The sequence below is a fragment of the Microtus ochrogaster genome, unplaced genomic scaffold (genome assembly GCF_000317375.1).
Source record: "Microtus ochrogaster isolate Prairie Vole_2 unplaced genomic scaffold, MicOch1.0 UNK23, whole genome shotgun sequence".
NCBI lineage: Eukaryota > Metazoa > Chordata > Mammalia > Rodentia > Cricetidae > Microtus > Microtus ochrogaster.
This window is the reverse complement of record NW_004949121.1, coordinates 2,922,685-2,939,747: the sequence shown is the minus strand read 5'-3', so window position 1 is coordinate 2,939,747 and position 17,063 is coordinate 2,922,685. Positions and strand designations below refer to the sequence as shown.

At 37.2% G+C, this 17,063-nt stretch overlaps 1 protein-coding gene across 4 annotated transcripts in view; it reads right to left on the bottom strand.

The window, feature by feature from the left end:
* March1 (membrane associated ring-CH-type finger 1) overlaps window positions 1–17,063 on the bottom strand; it is an 817,915-nt gene that overhangs the window by 260,404 nt on the left and 540,448 nt on the right. The window lies entirely within an intron of this gene.

The following is a 17,063-nucleotide window of genomic DNA, read 5'->3' as shown; positions in this document are numbered from 1 at the left end:
ATTTAATTTTAAACATGACATCACAAAGTACAAATCACTATTGGCCTTTGGCATATTGAAGTTCAAAAAACAGCAACTTTGAAGGCCATGGAACTTATAAACATCATAAACATTGTCAGAATTTGTTATCACCTGAGTTCTAAAGAGTAGATAGAAGTATGAATTTCAGTAACTTTAAAGAGGAGAACTTTTAAGATATTGAGCAGTTCCCTGGGTTCTTAGAAGCGATGACAGTTTTGGATATAGGCCAAGTTTAGATGACAGGTACCAGAAGACACCACAGAGCTGGCCTGAAAATCAAGTTGAAGACTTCCCTGAATGTTTCCTTGGATATGACTGATATTCTCTATACTGCTCTTGCCAGATATCACTGTTTCTGCCTTATCTTCCAGTTGACTTGGAAACAGATTCAGGAGTACCTCTTTTATAGACCCAAGAGAGGGACTGGGGTGAGGTTAGGATGCAACCTGGCATGACAATTAAAACAGGCCTCCCTCTTAAGGACCTGCACAACCTGGGCTAGCACCAGGTGGACAGCGTTTGAATGTTTTACACGCAGGATACCCTTTTCCTCCCTCCATTTCCAGCACCCTTTGATACTAATATCAAGAAAAAGAAATGACTTGGTAGATGGGAAGATTAATGCTGTTTTAATCTGCTGAAGCAGTCTAAGATCACTAAATACGTTGGAGACATTACGACTCTTTCCCACGGGCCATCAGGTCATTTAGTCAACTGCTTATTAAAAGCTATCATTACTCTATTCATACCTATGACACTGACAAAGAGGTTTTGATAATTCTCATACTGTTCTGTTCTTCATTTCTAGAACAATAAAAATGGATGACAGAGACATTTCATGGGAGTCACTGTACTCAGTAATCAGCAAGTACTTGTAAATGCTTACAAGGCACAAATGTAAAATGCAGGCAATAAATGTGTTCTCCAAATCATTTTCAAGTGAAAGAAAATTTTTCTTAAATTTTTACTTTTTGCATAGAATCTGATTTTTAACAAAATCATCCCACTTTAAATATTCTTGATGTCTATGTTTCTCAAGCATTCTCTGTGAAAGGCCATCACACACTGTAAAATTTCTGTCTGATTTGTAGGCCTCCCAATCTCTTTCATGTAAAACGCTCCTTGCTTTCAATCAGTATCTTTTGTACCAGCCCTGATATTGGCTTCACAATAGAGAAACATATTCACAGACACACTGTGATGAAAGACTTGCCTGAGGCTTAATTAATGTTACATAAAACACTGAAGTAGTTACTCTTAATTATTACATGGAATGAGTATGTAGGTTTAATGCTGCAGGAAATTGAAATCACAGATTTGAGAGCTTAAGGTTGCTAGGACTTAAACTCTACACAGTAACAAAAAAAAGGTGGCACAAGCTTTATTAGTCCCTGACTATGTAATTTATAATTTGAAAATATCCCCACAATTTCCAAACCCTGTATCTACAGTTCAATTATTCACTGTTGCTTGCCCTGATTCAAAGCCTATCATAGACATTTTAGTTTAAAGAGTTGGTAACTAACACCCTAACATTCATCACAATTGGGTAGTGTCTAAAATATAAAAGCCATGTGAGAGAGAAAGGGTTTATTGTGGCTCACAGTTCTGGAGGGATACAATCTGTCAAGGTGGAGGGCAAATCAGCATGCAGGGAAGGCATGGCCACAGGAACAAAAGGCTTACTGATCACATTGTGTATAAACTCAGTAAGCAGGAAGTGAGGTCCCTTTACAGAGACATAAGGCCTGCCCCCAGTTAGTCTCTTCCTCCAAGTAAGACTCCATGCCCTAAAGGTTTCATAACATTCCTAAACAGCTATACCAGCTGGGGACCAAGTGTTGAAACACTTGAATATTATACATTCGAACCACAAAAGGGAGCCTTTCCTTAGGTAAGTGTTGCCAAATCTTGACGTAAAACTATTTCTCCATTACTCACATTGTGTAAGATGTACAACAAAGTTAGGATCAAAGTTTGAACCATTTACTTAGGAAGCAGTGTAAGAATGGGGGGAAAACAATATCTAGCAGCTTCTACAAGAAAAATCAGCGGGTTATTTTTTTGACAATGATAAAGAAAAACAGAAAACTTACTTTATTCCCATAATACATTTTAAGTGGTAAAAGGGACAAGTTACCCACTAAAGTCACAGACTATAAAGGCAACGTGCAGAATAATAGTTGCCTAGTAATACCCACATAAGCATGTCAACACCTGTGGACATTTTACCACCATGACAAAACAACTTTATGTGTGATTAAGAATGCTAAGGTATAAAGAATATTCGTGATTAGCAAAATAGTCACTGTGGGTTCAATATAACAAAAAATGATTGCCTTTATATCAAGAAGGTAGGAGGGTCAAAATTCATAAGGTAGTTATGAGAAGAAGAGGAGAGACAGAGAAAAGAACGAAGGGAAGAAGAAAGATTAGATAGATAGATAGATAGATAGATAGATAGATAGATAGATAGATAGATAGATGGATAGATAGATAGATGATTAGATAGATAACAGATAGACAGATATGGATGAATAAATAGATGATTGAAGATGGATGTATCGATATTCAGATGATATAAAGCTGTACAGATGGATGGAAGGACAGATTGATGATGAACGGATGGATTGATGGATGGCAGATGATAAAGAGATAGATGATAGCTGTCTAAATAGATAGATGATAAGTAACTGGAGATATATATATATATATGAAAATTATATATATATTATATATATACATATATATTATATACATACATATATATTGAAAATTATTCTTATTCCTCATTGTTCATTATTTTTGCGATATTGAGAGGAGATTTCTATGTTTGTTCTTGACAAAATTTGAAATAACTCTTTCAAATAATTTTGGTATCTATATAACTCAAATCTATGCCAAATGCAATCTCAATTATAATATGCTTAGTTTAAGTTCCAATAGTACTTTCAATATCTCAAAACTGAAAAAGTAATCATAAATATTTTTTCATTTCCTTGTTGTGATATAAAAAATTACCTCAAATACAATGGCTTAAAAGCAACATAACATCTACTATCTTGTATTCATTAATTTATATTATATACCTTATATATAACCTTAGATACAGACTATATAACCTAGAAGAAAACAGAGAAATACCTTCAGGATATTTCAATAGGCATGGATTCATTGGATATGTCTACAAAATAACATCAGAAAATCAAAAGTAGACAAATTGCATTATCTAAAACTTACAACTTCTGACCATCCAAGGAGATATAATCAAAAGCAGAAAAAATATATGTGAAAGGAGAGATATCTGCAGATTTTATATCATAATCATAATATAAAGAATATATTCTAAATTCTCTAGCTCAACAGAACAAGTACTAACCTGAGTTTGAACATGGGTGAAGGACATTTTCCTTGTCAGCTTTCATTGTGAATTGACACAGTGTAAGGTCACAAGAGAGTGGAATCTCGCTTGCAGCACTGCCCAGATAGATTGGCCTTTTGGGATGCCAGAGAGGAACTAGACTCATGGCGAATAGATGCAGGGGTGTCCAGCCCACTCTGGGCAGCAGCATTCTCTGATCAGGTGGTTCTGCACTATATGAGAACGCTAGATAAGTATGAACTTTTGAGAGATTGAGCCAGCAAGCAGCATCTCTCCATCATTTATCATTTAAGTTCCTGCTCTGACTTCCTTTAATGATGGATTATGACCTGGAAGTATAGGTCAGATAAATCTTTTCTTTTCCTGAGCTGCTGTATGCCATGGTATCTGCCACCACCTAGAACTAGGATACAAGGCTGAGATATCCTAGAGGAAGATGTACTAATAGCAATAGCCATCAGCCTTTGTACAGATGGTCAAATCACTTTTCATTTGGGGAACACAATTCAAAACTACAGTGAGACATGCCTGATACACATACAACAGTGATTTTTGTTTGGGGGTTTTGAGACATGCCTTACACATGTAGCAGTGATTTCTGTTTGGTATTCTCTTCTTTCCTGGTGCGTTAACATATTCTAAAAGCGAGTCACTTTGGGGATAGCTCGAGATTACAGTTCCTTGTGCAGGGGAGTCTCACAAGCAGGAGTTTCCCCAGAACAGGTTTCTCCCTAACCCCTAAATGCCCCCCATCAAGATGAATCTTTCCTTACTTTTCCCTCCCGCCCTTAACCCACCTTTTGTGTTTAGTCCCCCTAACTCACTCCCTCAAGTTTCCATCCTCCCATTCCCCCACTCCACCCCCAGTTTAACTAGGAGATTTTTTACAATTATTTTATTTTAGAACAGAGTTCAGTATGGTACATTCCCTTGTCATCTCAGCACCTTGAAATCTGACGCAAAAAGGCCATGCCAAGCTATATAATAAGATCCCATAAAATAAATAAGAAAAATTCAACAAACAAACAAACAAGCAATAAAATAACAAGCAAGGATGTAGGCTAGTGGGTATACTTGTTCAGTAGTAATCAGATGTAAAGTGCCAGAGTCACTGAGGGAAACAGTACAGAGTTTCATCAAAATACAAACAAAGTGATCACATGACCCAACAATCTCACTTCTAGATACACATCCAAAGAATTCAAAATGAGATCTCAAAGACTTCTCTTCATTCTCTTGTTCCTTGAAGGATTATTAACAATACATGACCCAGGGATCCTTGGCCTCAAAACCCCGTGGGAAGATGAATGGACAAAAATCATTTAAGAATATCATTCGTATTTTAATTGGATTATTTTGTTTATTGATGTCTAGTTTCTTGATTTCTTTGTATATTTTGAAACTCAGTCCTTTGTCTGATGTGGGGTTGGTAAAGATCTTTTTCCATACTGTGGGCTGTGAGTTTCTCCTACTGACAGTGTTCTTTGCCTTCCAGGAACGTTTCAGTTTCATGAGGTCCCATTTATTAAGTTTTGGTCTTAGTGTTTTCACTATTGGTGTCTTGTTCAGGAAGTTGTCTCCTGTGTCAGTGCATCCAAGCCTATTTTCCACTTTCTCTTATATCAGGTTCTCTGTATCTGGATTTATGTTGAGGTCTTTTAACCACTTGAACTTGGGTTTTGTACAGGTTAATAGATATAGATCTACTTTATAGATATAAATGCAATTTTCTACATGCTGACATCTAGTTACATCAGCACTATTTATTGAAGATGCTTTCTTTTTTCCATTCTATAATTTTAGCTTCTTTGTTGAAAATCAGATGTCTGTTGGTGTTTGGATTTACATCTAGCTCTTCAACTTGATTCTATTGATACACCTGTCTGTTTTTATGCCAATACTATTCAGTTTTTATTCAATAGCTCTCTAGTAGAGTTTGAAATCAGGGATGGTAGTACTTTCACGAGACCTGCCCTTTTCTAAACAGAAATGAATGAGAAGTGGATTGGAAGTGGAAACAGAGAGGGGGTAGAGAGATGACAGGGAGGGTAAAGTGCAACAGGGATGTAAAGTAGATAGATACATAAATGAATGAAAATGAAAATAAACTATGAAATGCAAATTAAAAAAGAATACTATTCATCTCTAAAATGGAAGGGCATTCTGAAACAGACTGCGCTATGGACGAACTTTGAGGGTATTATGCTAGGTGTCATAAGCTAACCAGAAATATTGTGTGATTCTACTCATCTAAAGCATATAAAATAGTAAAAAATTATAGAAACAAAAAATAGAATGATGGTTGCTAAGGATTACGCTCTGGGGAGGGGGAATTAGAATTAATGGATAGAGATTTAGATTTGCATAATGTACACCTGTTTCACAACAATGTGGCTATACTTAGCACCACTCAAATTCACACTTAAAAATGTTTAAGGTGACAAAATGAATGTTATAAAATTTTTATAGCAATTAAAAACTCCTGTTTGACTTTGAAATGGTTATAAACTTGCACAGGAGTTATGGGGCTACAACAAAAATGTTGCCCTGGTATTGGCATTTTAACTAAGGATAGATATTTATCAAAGTGAATAACTTAACATTTATACAAAATGCTAATCAAGTTATAAACATCCAAGTTGTCTTTTTCTGTATGGGATAGCTTTGATCTCATATCTGATTATAACTTGTACCCATTGATCAACGTTTTCACCCCCTCTGTACCCTGCCACGGCTCGACATAAACTGATGGTGCACAAGCCACACAGACCTAGACACCTCTCCATATACACACCCACACTCACTACACATTACACACATTACAGACATCCAACATACATTGCACTACACATACCACACACACAGATCACTCACACACTACACACACAGCACACTGCATACAAACACCTCACACACTCACATCACATACACTGCACACACACATCACTCACACACATTACACACTGCTCACACACCACACTACACACTCACACTCATACACACACTAATCGTCATACTATCTAGTTATGCAAAGGATGCAGTTGTGCATCTGTAACTGGAAGAAACTAAAGATCACTGTGGAAAGTGAGACAAGTCAGGTACAGACGGACAAGTGCCACACAATCTCACAAACTGAATTAAAAAGTTGACTTTCTAGGAGTCAGAAAAAAAGTAGTTAACTTCACATTTTTTTTTTTTTTGGAACAAGAAAACAATGTGGGACAGAAGTATAAACAACCTCAAAACACTTTGTAAAGTATTGAAAATTATTATAAAGTTTTCCTTTAAAAACTGCATAGCAGTCAACAGAAGGGATGAATTAGGTTCTTGGCCTAGTCTCCTTATTTTATGAGTTACATTGTCTGTCAGAGTTAAGTAGTCTGCGAGGATGGGTGCATCTGTGGTCCCATCTGTACTAGAATGCCTGAAGAGTTATTGGAGCCTCCCCCACCTTCCATATAGGTTGGAAGCCTGAAGAAGTAGGTTCTACAGTCAACAAAGGAAGCAGCAGCAACTCCACAGGATATACAGAACCACTCCACAATAGTGAGAGTGGAGGCCAAACAAGCTAAGAGCAGCAAGCCTGCCTTCTTTCATGTTTTATCTGGGTGCCACCCATGTTTGCTCTGGGTCTTCCCATATCAATTAAGACAGGACAGTGACCCAAAAATACACCCACTGGTTTGCCCATGTAAGTATTCTCTCACTTAGACTCTTTCAGAGTGGTTTTAGACTATCAAATTGACAGTGTTAAGCTTTAGAGGTAGTAAAAGGGCTGGCCATTTTGCTACATCAATAACTTGAGTTTTGTCTCTGGATCCCATGGTGGATGGAGAGAGCCAATCCTGAAAGCTTCCCCTGATGGCCCTGCGCAATTATTCTGTGGCATGTGAACTTTTTTACTCACTCATGTCCCAAAACAGTAATAAAAACAAATATAAAAATAAAAATGCAAGCCGGGCGATGGTGGCGCACGCCTTTAATCCCAGCACTCAGGAGGCAGAGGCAGGCGAATCTCCCTGAGTTCGAGACCAGCCTGGTCTACAGAGCTAGTTCCAGGACAGGCTCCAAAGCCACAGAGAAACCCTGTCTCGAAAAACCAAATAAATAAATAAATAAATAAAAATGCATAATAAATGCTACTCGGTGTGTTGAATAACAAACTATAAATAAAAAAAAAAAATAAGAAGACCAGACTACAGCTTAATAGTGTTTTTTTTTTTTTGGTTGTTGTTTAAATTTTTCCAAAAAGGCTAGATAAGCATTTATTACTACAATTTGAAAAATCAAATGCCTTTTGCTTTAGAAAGTCAGATAGCAATTGTTCTTCTAAATTATGTAACACTGTAGAAAGAAAAGAAGCATGTGACAGAAGGGAGCTGCTGAAGGGACCCACAGAAGCTGTAAGTGCTGGGAATTTTCATGAGGTTTCACAAAGCTGAGTATTTTGTCTGTATATGCACATTTTTCACCTAGATACTAATAATGTCTTGTCAGCTATAAAAGACGTGAAATAAAAGGTCCACTTTTCAGAGAAAATCAATTTTATCTTATCCAAGACACTAATAAGTTGAAAGATTAATTCTTGGAATTAGACCCAGAGTAATGTTGGATCATGGCTACAATGTGATCCAGATACTAAACCAAAGGATCTGGGATGAAGGCAGAGGCTGCTTGGAAATATGGAACACAGAGCTACCTTCTCCACTTTGGCATGATGGGTGGAAATCGTTAGGTGACCTGTGGTGAAAGGGTGAGCACACAGAGGATCTAAAGAGAGGCAGTGTTTCATTTCGGGAAAGCTGCTCATTAAACACCTCCCAGCAATGCACAATTAATTTCTGCTTTCTTCTATTTCATTTTGAAAAAAGTGGGAAGGGAATTATTCATGTGTTTCCTCTTCTTTGGTTTCACTTAGTGTGGCACTGGCTCCATTCCAAAGTTGAGTTTGAAATAAAATGTAAAGAAGACAACACCTTGAGTTGTGAAAACACAGGATGCATGACCATGGACTTCTGCATACCACGTGCTTTCATTGTGCCCGTGGGTCCCACCATGATACGCCCCAGATAAAAGCCACACATACAATGGCGAAACCCAAGACTTACAGGGCGTACATGCCAAGGGTTATAGGTTTATTTAAAGATGATTACATGTGACTCATCGTATCTAAATACTTTCATGCTCCGGATATTATAAATATTCATATTAACATTTTTGGAGTAATTTGTCAATCAAACATGTTTTTATTCTACCAGTCCAGAGCCACTGCTGATTGACAGGAGTGGTTATTACAGGATTGTAGAATGAGACTGAGGTGTGGGCTCCCATAAAAAAGCAGCTTTTCTTGCAAGAAGCACATCTATTTACAGAGGCACACCCCATCCCCACCTTGTCCTGTTTCATATTGCATCATCGGTTAGTTTCTTGTCTTTAATTTCTTTCTGATCACCTCTGAACAAACTAGATCTCCAGATCCTAACATAGTTTTTTATTCTATACCATTGTATTTATCTCTCACTTCCAAATTTATAATAAAATCCATAAATTTTATATAGTCACACTACATTTCGCTAGTCTATAAAAGTTTCATGTTCCTCTTATGTGTTCGCAGGTACCGGAAAATTCTTTGCTTCCCCATGGCAATGTTCCTCAACCTCTCTAAATAATGACTATTTCTGAGGCCCTTTCTTGCTGGGAATCAGCATGAAAATAAATAGATGTGGTAATGACACCAAGGTGTCAATATTACAATCCACTGTGTTGCCCAGGGTCTCTGAAAAGATTTTCCATGGATTTTCCTGAAGTTGATGCCAGTGCCTTTATTTAAAGACATTATCATTATAAGATTGTTTAATTAGCTCAGAATATCTATCACAAAGCCTTTTCTTTATATACCAAATCATCATGATCTTTAATGAGAGAAAATTTCTCTTACTAAAATATAAAAGAAAATATCTAAGTTTTATTTGAAATAATATTTAGAGTCTAAATTGAGTTTTTTTGTCTTTTGGTTTCATTTTTTAAAATTTTGACAATTTTGTCGTATTGTTACTTGTTTTGTTTTTCACTTTTGCTTTATAAATGTTTTTTTTTTTTGAGAGATGAACTTGGGTGGGTGTGGAGGTGGAGGGACCCTGTGAGGAGTTGGGGAGGATAAAATATGATCCAGGTATATTGTCTGAAAATTTGTAGTATATAAAAGGTGTAATGGCTAATTAAATTTGATTGAATGGCTTGGAAATGTAGTTCTGACTTGTTCTTTCAATTGGTGATACACCTAGAAACATCAGGTAGCGATAGAAATATCTCTTTAACAAATACATGCTGATCTTTATAAACCTAATATTTGCAATGCATATTTCAGCCTCTATCTGTAAACTGGTGTTAAAATCTCGATGTAATTCTTTTATAGCAACATAACTGAATCCCCATCAGACATAAAGCTAAATCCTAAATACTTAATTGGCATCATCTTCTAAAGTACCCTGGATGCAATTAAAGTATTTGAATAACTATTTTAGCTGAAGAGTAAAACATAATCAGTCGCTCCTGATTCAGACACAATTTTCTATAGGTGGTAATTACAATTAAACATTAAGAACCACAACACTTAAAAAATACACGTCCTTGTATAAGAACTGCTATACACGTAGCGCTCTTCAGATTTAAGGGAGCCTAAGACTAGAAACCCAGGCAGGAGATAAAGCCCGCAGAACAACGCATGGGGCCTTGAACAAAAGATTGGCCTGAGAGTTAAATTCTCCAAGCTCTCACAGGCCTTGATTTGTAGATTATTTTATCATAAGCGGTACAAAAGTCTTTCCATAAGTAAGAGACTCCTCACAGTCCTCAGGGGGCTGACGGAATGCAGCGGGGCGTGGAAGCTCTCAATTTCCATGCAGCAGAGGCTATGCAAATGGTACCTTTCGTCTTTTCCTATGTACACCCAGCATATTTTGTGCAATTAAACCGCAATACAACATTATCCATAAATGCAAAGAAGAAATAAATTGGCAGTGATGTCACTTCAATCTGGAGAGGTGAGTTCCCATGGCAACCGGAATATCACCATACTTTTCTCTCCAGTTTAGGCAGTGACAGAAACATACTTCACCTACTGAAAACAGCGTTAGAAAAGTCTCTGGAGGTGCTGACGTTGGTGGATTTTTAAAACTACTTGCTAGGGTCTAGAGCTACTTCAAGGCTTATAATTCTCTCCTGCTAACTGACAGAGAAGATGTGGACCCAAGGGGAGACTTTCTCAATATGCAAGATTTGTCTCTTGAAGGCTTCTTCAGGAGTTCGTCCGGCTTGGAAAATCGTTCAGATTGTGGTGACGGGCTACTGCTGAGCTGGCTGGTGCTCCCATTTCCAGCACTTGTTAAAATAAGCGCAGTGTTTATGAAAAGTGGCGCAAGTAGAGATAAGTGCATAAGGAAAATCCTTTGGACTGCATTTTATTTTTAGATATTTATTATCATTATTTTTAAATATGCATATGCATATATGTACACTTAGCAGAGAATGCAGTCTGCCAAGTACACATGAGGACAAATGACACAGAGGTGATAAGCACCAGGTACCCCTGGAGATGGAGTTACATGTGGTTGTGAGCCTGAATCGTGTTCGGTAGGAGCAGTGTGTGCTCTTTATGCCCTAGGTGTCTCTCCAGCCCTATATTGCATGTGGGCTGAAAACTCCTGTGTTTCAGGCTGATACCAGTAATGAGACTTGTCTTTCCTTAGGTCTGCAGAGATGATTCTGTGGTTAACAGCACTTGACGCTCTTACAGAGAGCTTGTATTCCCTTCCCACCTTCACAAGGCGGCTCACAACCATCCTTAACTATAGTTTGAGGATTCTATGCCTTTTTCCGACATCACGGGCACCAAACACACATGTGGTGCACACATACACACGCAGGCAAAACACATCTGTACATAAAATAATAACATATCTCTTTTAAAGAAAGATATGACTCTTATTCTTCTCTGTTCTGGTGGATTTACTAAAAATACATAGTACATATTATGTGTTTTCTTTTTAACATAATCCCCCTTTGATGAATTTTTAAGTATTATTTCTGAAAATACTCAGTTTTTTGAAGGAATTACTAGGATAACTATAATCTATTTCCACTGTCTCTCTTCATAAGAAAATCCTAGTGGTTTTGCAGGGGTTCCAATGTATTTTATAATAATTAGTAACAACAAATAGAAGGTAGAAGAAGATCAATTGAATGCACAACAGGACACTGATTCTATAAGACTTTACAGGCAAATGTGTGAAATAGACCCACAGTGGACCTGTGAAAGGTGCAGAGATACCTCAACATTCACAGAGTGAAGCCAGGTGGCAAAGGTCAGGGGGAATTTTGTTCTTTCCCTCAAGGTTTCCAAATACACAAATGTGTATTATAGCTCTATTTAAATGTAGTTTTTGATACAGGGTCTCATGTGTAGCTCTGACTGACCTGGAATTTACTGACTAGGCTGACCAGGAACCCTCAGATATCCACCTACCCCTGCTTCCAGAGTGCGAGGACAAAAGGTTGGGTTACCTCACTCAGGAAAATGTATTTTATTTTTAAAAGGTACATAAACATCAGTTAGAAATTTACACATGTAACTATGAACTACCTCAGCTTTTAGAACTTGATGCTTCAAGAGATAAGAGTCCTGTAATATAGCATAAGAATTTCAAAAATAATTTATTGTGATAAAGAGCACACTTACACAAAATATGCTAAGTAAATTTGGAAATTAAAAATTATAAAAAGGTAGTGTTAACATTAAAATAAGAGCTAGAATAGTCTATCATTTTATTTTAAATATTGCTTCTCCTTCATTTCCTCTCAAGCTGTCTCAACTATTCTTTTCCCCTATAAATTTCAGACTCATTTTAATCAACTCTCAGGATAATCTGTTGAAAAAGACTGAATTATATCTATAAATAAAATCCATGAACATATCAGTTTATAAAATTGTTTTTATATTTTACACATTTGGGCTTATCACTGTTTCCAATAGAATCTCATAATTTGCTGAATAAATCCGTATTTTTTTGGATGAGCGCAAGACATTTTATGATATTTTCTACATTTTACTTGTGCAAAAATACTGTCTTATTGAATTGCTCACATCAAGTTGCCTTGGGCATTGGCATTCGTAAGCCAGTTATCTCTGTCCTGTCATTTCCTGATAGAAAAGCGTTAAACACTTTCCTCTGTGGCTAGAGATATCAATTATTTTGAGTTAGCCTGTCAAGTTTGAGTTATTTAAGATATGTATGCCTGTTGTGATCATGCTCTTTTAGGAAATGGGAACTTTTATCAGCGTGCAGTCCATTTTATCTTAAACAGAAATTTTTGTCACTAAGTTCAATTGCTATGTCATTGCTGAATTCATGTGAGTTTGTTCTGGGCTTGACTGGGGACCAGCACTAAGGTAGCACTTGCCATGCGCATTGTATCTTTTTGTTGTCTAACATTATCTTTTTAATTTATAATTTTATATAGTATATTTTGACTATGTTTTCTCCTTCCTCCAACTTCTCCCAGACCCTCCTCCTCACCTTCCCACCTCACCTATTCTGTCTCTCTTCTCTCTATCTCTCTCTCAAAAAAAAAAAATCACGAAAACATAAAAAAAAATGAAAATAAGACAAGCAATAAACTTCAAAGTGAACCAAAAATCCCTTTGAAACATACAACACCAAAATAAGAAGAAGAATAAATAACAAAATAAGAATACTGGTCTCCCCAAATAAAACCTCACGGAGTTATTTTTGTATTGGCCAGCCTCTTCTGGCCATGGAGCCTACCCAGTGACACTGCATTGGAGAAAATCGGTTTTCCTTTTGGCAGTGGGAATCAGTTGCTGCTAAGTTCTTCGCCAGCAATCCCTGTGTGTCCACCCCTCCCACTCACTGCTGTGGCCCTGTCTGCCTTCAACCTCTGTAGGTCTTGTGTACTTACACTTGAGAGCACACTGAATTGCATCTCTCTGATAATTTGTATGCTGAACTCCTAATCCTTGGTCACAATGGATTCAGAGAAAGGACACAGGGAGATGATAAAGCTTATGTGAAGTCATAAGGGTTGATCCCTAAGGAGAAGAAAAGGGAAAGGTTTCCCTCCCTCTCTGCACAAAGGAAAGCCCATCTGAAGAAAGATATTGCAAGAAGCCAAAATGATTACAAACTAGCTGGAGAGTTCCCACAAGAAGCCACTGACAATGTGTGTGGGTCTTGAACAATTTAGCTTCAGACTAAACGTAAATAAGTGGATTTCTGTGGGTTGAGCTGCCCAGGCTATAACTTTACTAGAGCAGTCATAGCCAACTGAGAATAAATCATTACTGACACAATACTACTTTAAATTTGATTCATATTTTGAAGTAGTTTTGCTATGGCTGTCATGCATGAGATGTGGTTTATAGTTACAAGTTCTTAGGGGATGTTCCTCTCTCTCCACTCAAAGCTCATGTGCAACCAAGCAAGCTCATCCCCAGATGTTTGGGCTAGAGCACTTTGGAAAATGGGGTTAACGGTTGAGTGGCTTCTCCCATTGTAATAATAAGAAAGAAAATTGGAAAATTAAAAGTGAACATAAGACAAAACAATAAGAAGTGAGAAAAAGAGAAGAAAGGGAGAAACATGGTAGAAAAAATGAGAAGGGAAGAATCTTTTCAAAAAGTTACACAAAGAGCCAGAAACCCCCCTAGGAGCGGTAGCCATGGGTATGTATTGAGCCACGTGGGGAATGCAGTAAAAGTTGCTGACAGATGCTGCATCCTTCCAGTATGCAGGCAGTATTGTATAAATGTTGGTCCATTTAACATTTTTTTGAAAAATGGTACTTTCAGGGAAATATTGTCTTTTATAAAACCTTACTATAAAACATGGAAGTGACTAGTTGTATATGGCTACTTAAATTTAAATTGAAAGCAACTTTATGATTGGATTGATATCCCACTCTTCAAGATAAAACCCATACCAGGCATCATTGTTGGGGCCGAGAACTTGTAGACAGGGTGGCTACAGATCGAGTGTAAGAACCCATTACAATGACTCTGCTACATGGACATAGTATTAAACTGACTCCTAATGTCTTATCTTATACCCATGGGTTAGGGCATCTCACAACAAAGGTCAGACACACACTTCTTTGCAGTACATTTTGATGGACAGAGACCCACAACTTCAATTATTTCAAGGTGTAGAGAATAAGAGACTGCAGAATGCTTACACATAGAATGGTATCTATATCACACAGAGCCACCAAAGCACAGAAACCATCATGGAAAAGGGTGAGGAATAATTACATTCCTGTAAAATCTTTTCAGACTTTAAAAATAACATAACAACCATTATCTGTTTTTTAATGAAGAATTAAACTAGGAAACACAACTAACATAACTGAGTTTACCTTATTTTTATTCTAATTTTAATTATGTATTATTATTCATTGGAAAGCAGTATTTTTCTCAGTTACTTGCCACATGTGTTTTCTTTAAACATTTTCCTTTTCTATGCTATTTTATAAACACTCACAACCTATAATCCTTAGGGGTCTCTTCTCCCATAATATCAGAAATAAAAATTAACAGTCATTCAAGATCATACAATATAAGGTCCTGTAACATACTCTCTATATTCTCATGCCCAGGGAATTCTCCTGACTATAAAGATATATAACCACAAGTCAACCTATTTTCTATGAGGAAATATGTTTGACTTCATTTAAGCAGGAACCAAGGAAATGTGCCTTGTACAGATTTCAGAAAATAGAATTACTTTGTGAGTTACATTTTGTACTGCCTTTTTTCAAAGAGAAATCTCAGACTCTACCACACATCAAGAATCATCACTAGATGAAGTTGCAGCCCTTTTAAATGAAAATACCATCTTAGATATTCCATCAGGGAAAGAGGTTGGGAGAAAATGCTGTTAGTCTCTGTAAACTCCAGGGAGTGAGGCCAGCTCTCACATCAGCCAAAAAATAGACAATAACTCAGAAGTTCAAGGTGTCTTTAAAATCAATTATTTTCCTCTTAAATCTTGTAGATGATTCTGTGCTCTGAACTGGAATTCTCATGGGGAAGAATGTAGATATTAGAATTGTTCATGTCTGTGACAGGCACTCATGGAAGTCTATGTGTAGCTTCCACGTTTTTCTCTCTATCAACTGCAAGGAGCCCTTTAATCCCTTCACCATGTCACTTGGTAACTGGATAGAGAGCACAACTCAACTGTTTCATTGTTTTAAAAAATAGCTTGTTTCATTCCATAAAAATGTCCCCACAGCACTCTAATTTTCTCCTTTACTTTTCCACTAGAATCCTAAATTTTCTGCTTTTTAGACAAAGAAAATCTAAGAATGTATTGTCTTGGGAATATTGAAAGTATACCATTAGGAAACACCCTTGAGTTAGCATTCAAAGACTAAAGGCTCTATATGCCAGCTTTAAAAATGTATTCCCTGGGCATCTACAAGATTTCCAAGTAAATTCTGGCTTTTGTTTTATTAAGAAAATATCATATATCTGGTGTGGGAGGTCCTTTTGTCTATGTGTTGCTTTTATTGGTTAATGAATAAAGAACTGCTTTGAGCCTATGGCAGGGAAGAACAGAACTAGGCAGGGAAAACTAAACTGAATACTGGGATAAAGAAGAGCAGAGTCAGAGAGAGAGATGCCATGGAGTCATCCCTGGAGTTAGATGTGCTAAAACTTTGCAGGTAGGCCATGACCTTATGGTGATGCACAGATTAATGGAGTTCAGTTAAATTAATATATAAGAGTTAGCCAATAAGAAGCTAGAGCTAATGGGCCAAGCAGTGATTTAATTAATACAGTTTCTGTGTGATTATTTCAGTTCTGGGTGGCAAGGATGAACAAACAGACTGGTGCCAACATGACAAAGTAAATCCATGTACAACCTGAGAAAGCTTGAAAAGAAATTCTAGACACAAAAGAACAGAGTTAAGTATGGTTTGTTAGTGCCATTTTCTCGGATAGGCTCTGTTTGCTAGAAGCAAACAGAAGCATGGCTCCTTTAAGAGAAGTTTTCCTGATTTAGCCATAGCAGGAAAAAAAAGTCATGCTGTTTTGAAATGCCAGCTTTCTGGGCGATCCTGCTAGCACAAACTCTGATTCTTTCAGGCAGGAGGTCCAGTTTCAGAACACTTGGATAAGGTTTGTGAGCAGACTGCTGCAGCTTGCTTAATGGTGACATGGACTGGCTGTGTGCCTGAAACTGGGGTGGTGTGCATGGTTCTCAGAGGAGCGAATAGCTCTGCCTTGCTGGACTGGGCAGGACAAGCAGGAAGTACCATATTTGATCTAGTAATGCCACAGGTTAATTTTTAAGAAGCACTTAGCATTTTTAAAAAGCACTCCTGGACAGTAAAGAATTACAGATATGCAATAAAGACAAATCCAGTTGAATCATAGTTTTGGATTAATGTATGTAGGCTTGGAAGAAAGAAGAGAAAGAGTATAAAGAGTCATAAAATAAAGGCTTTTTAAAAATGAGGTAAAGTCCTTAAAGAGACAGAGAACAAATAGGCATAGATTAAAAGGAGTAAAGAAAAATAAGCCACGCAGGGCGATGGTGGCGCACACCTTTAATCCCAGCACTCGGGAGGCAGAGGCAGG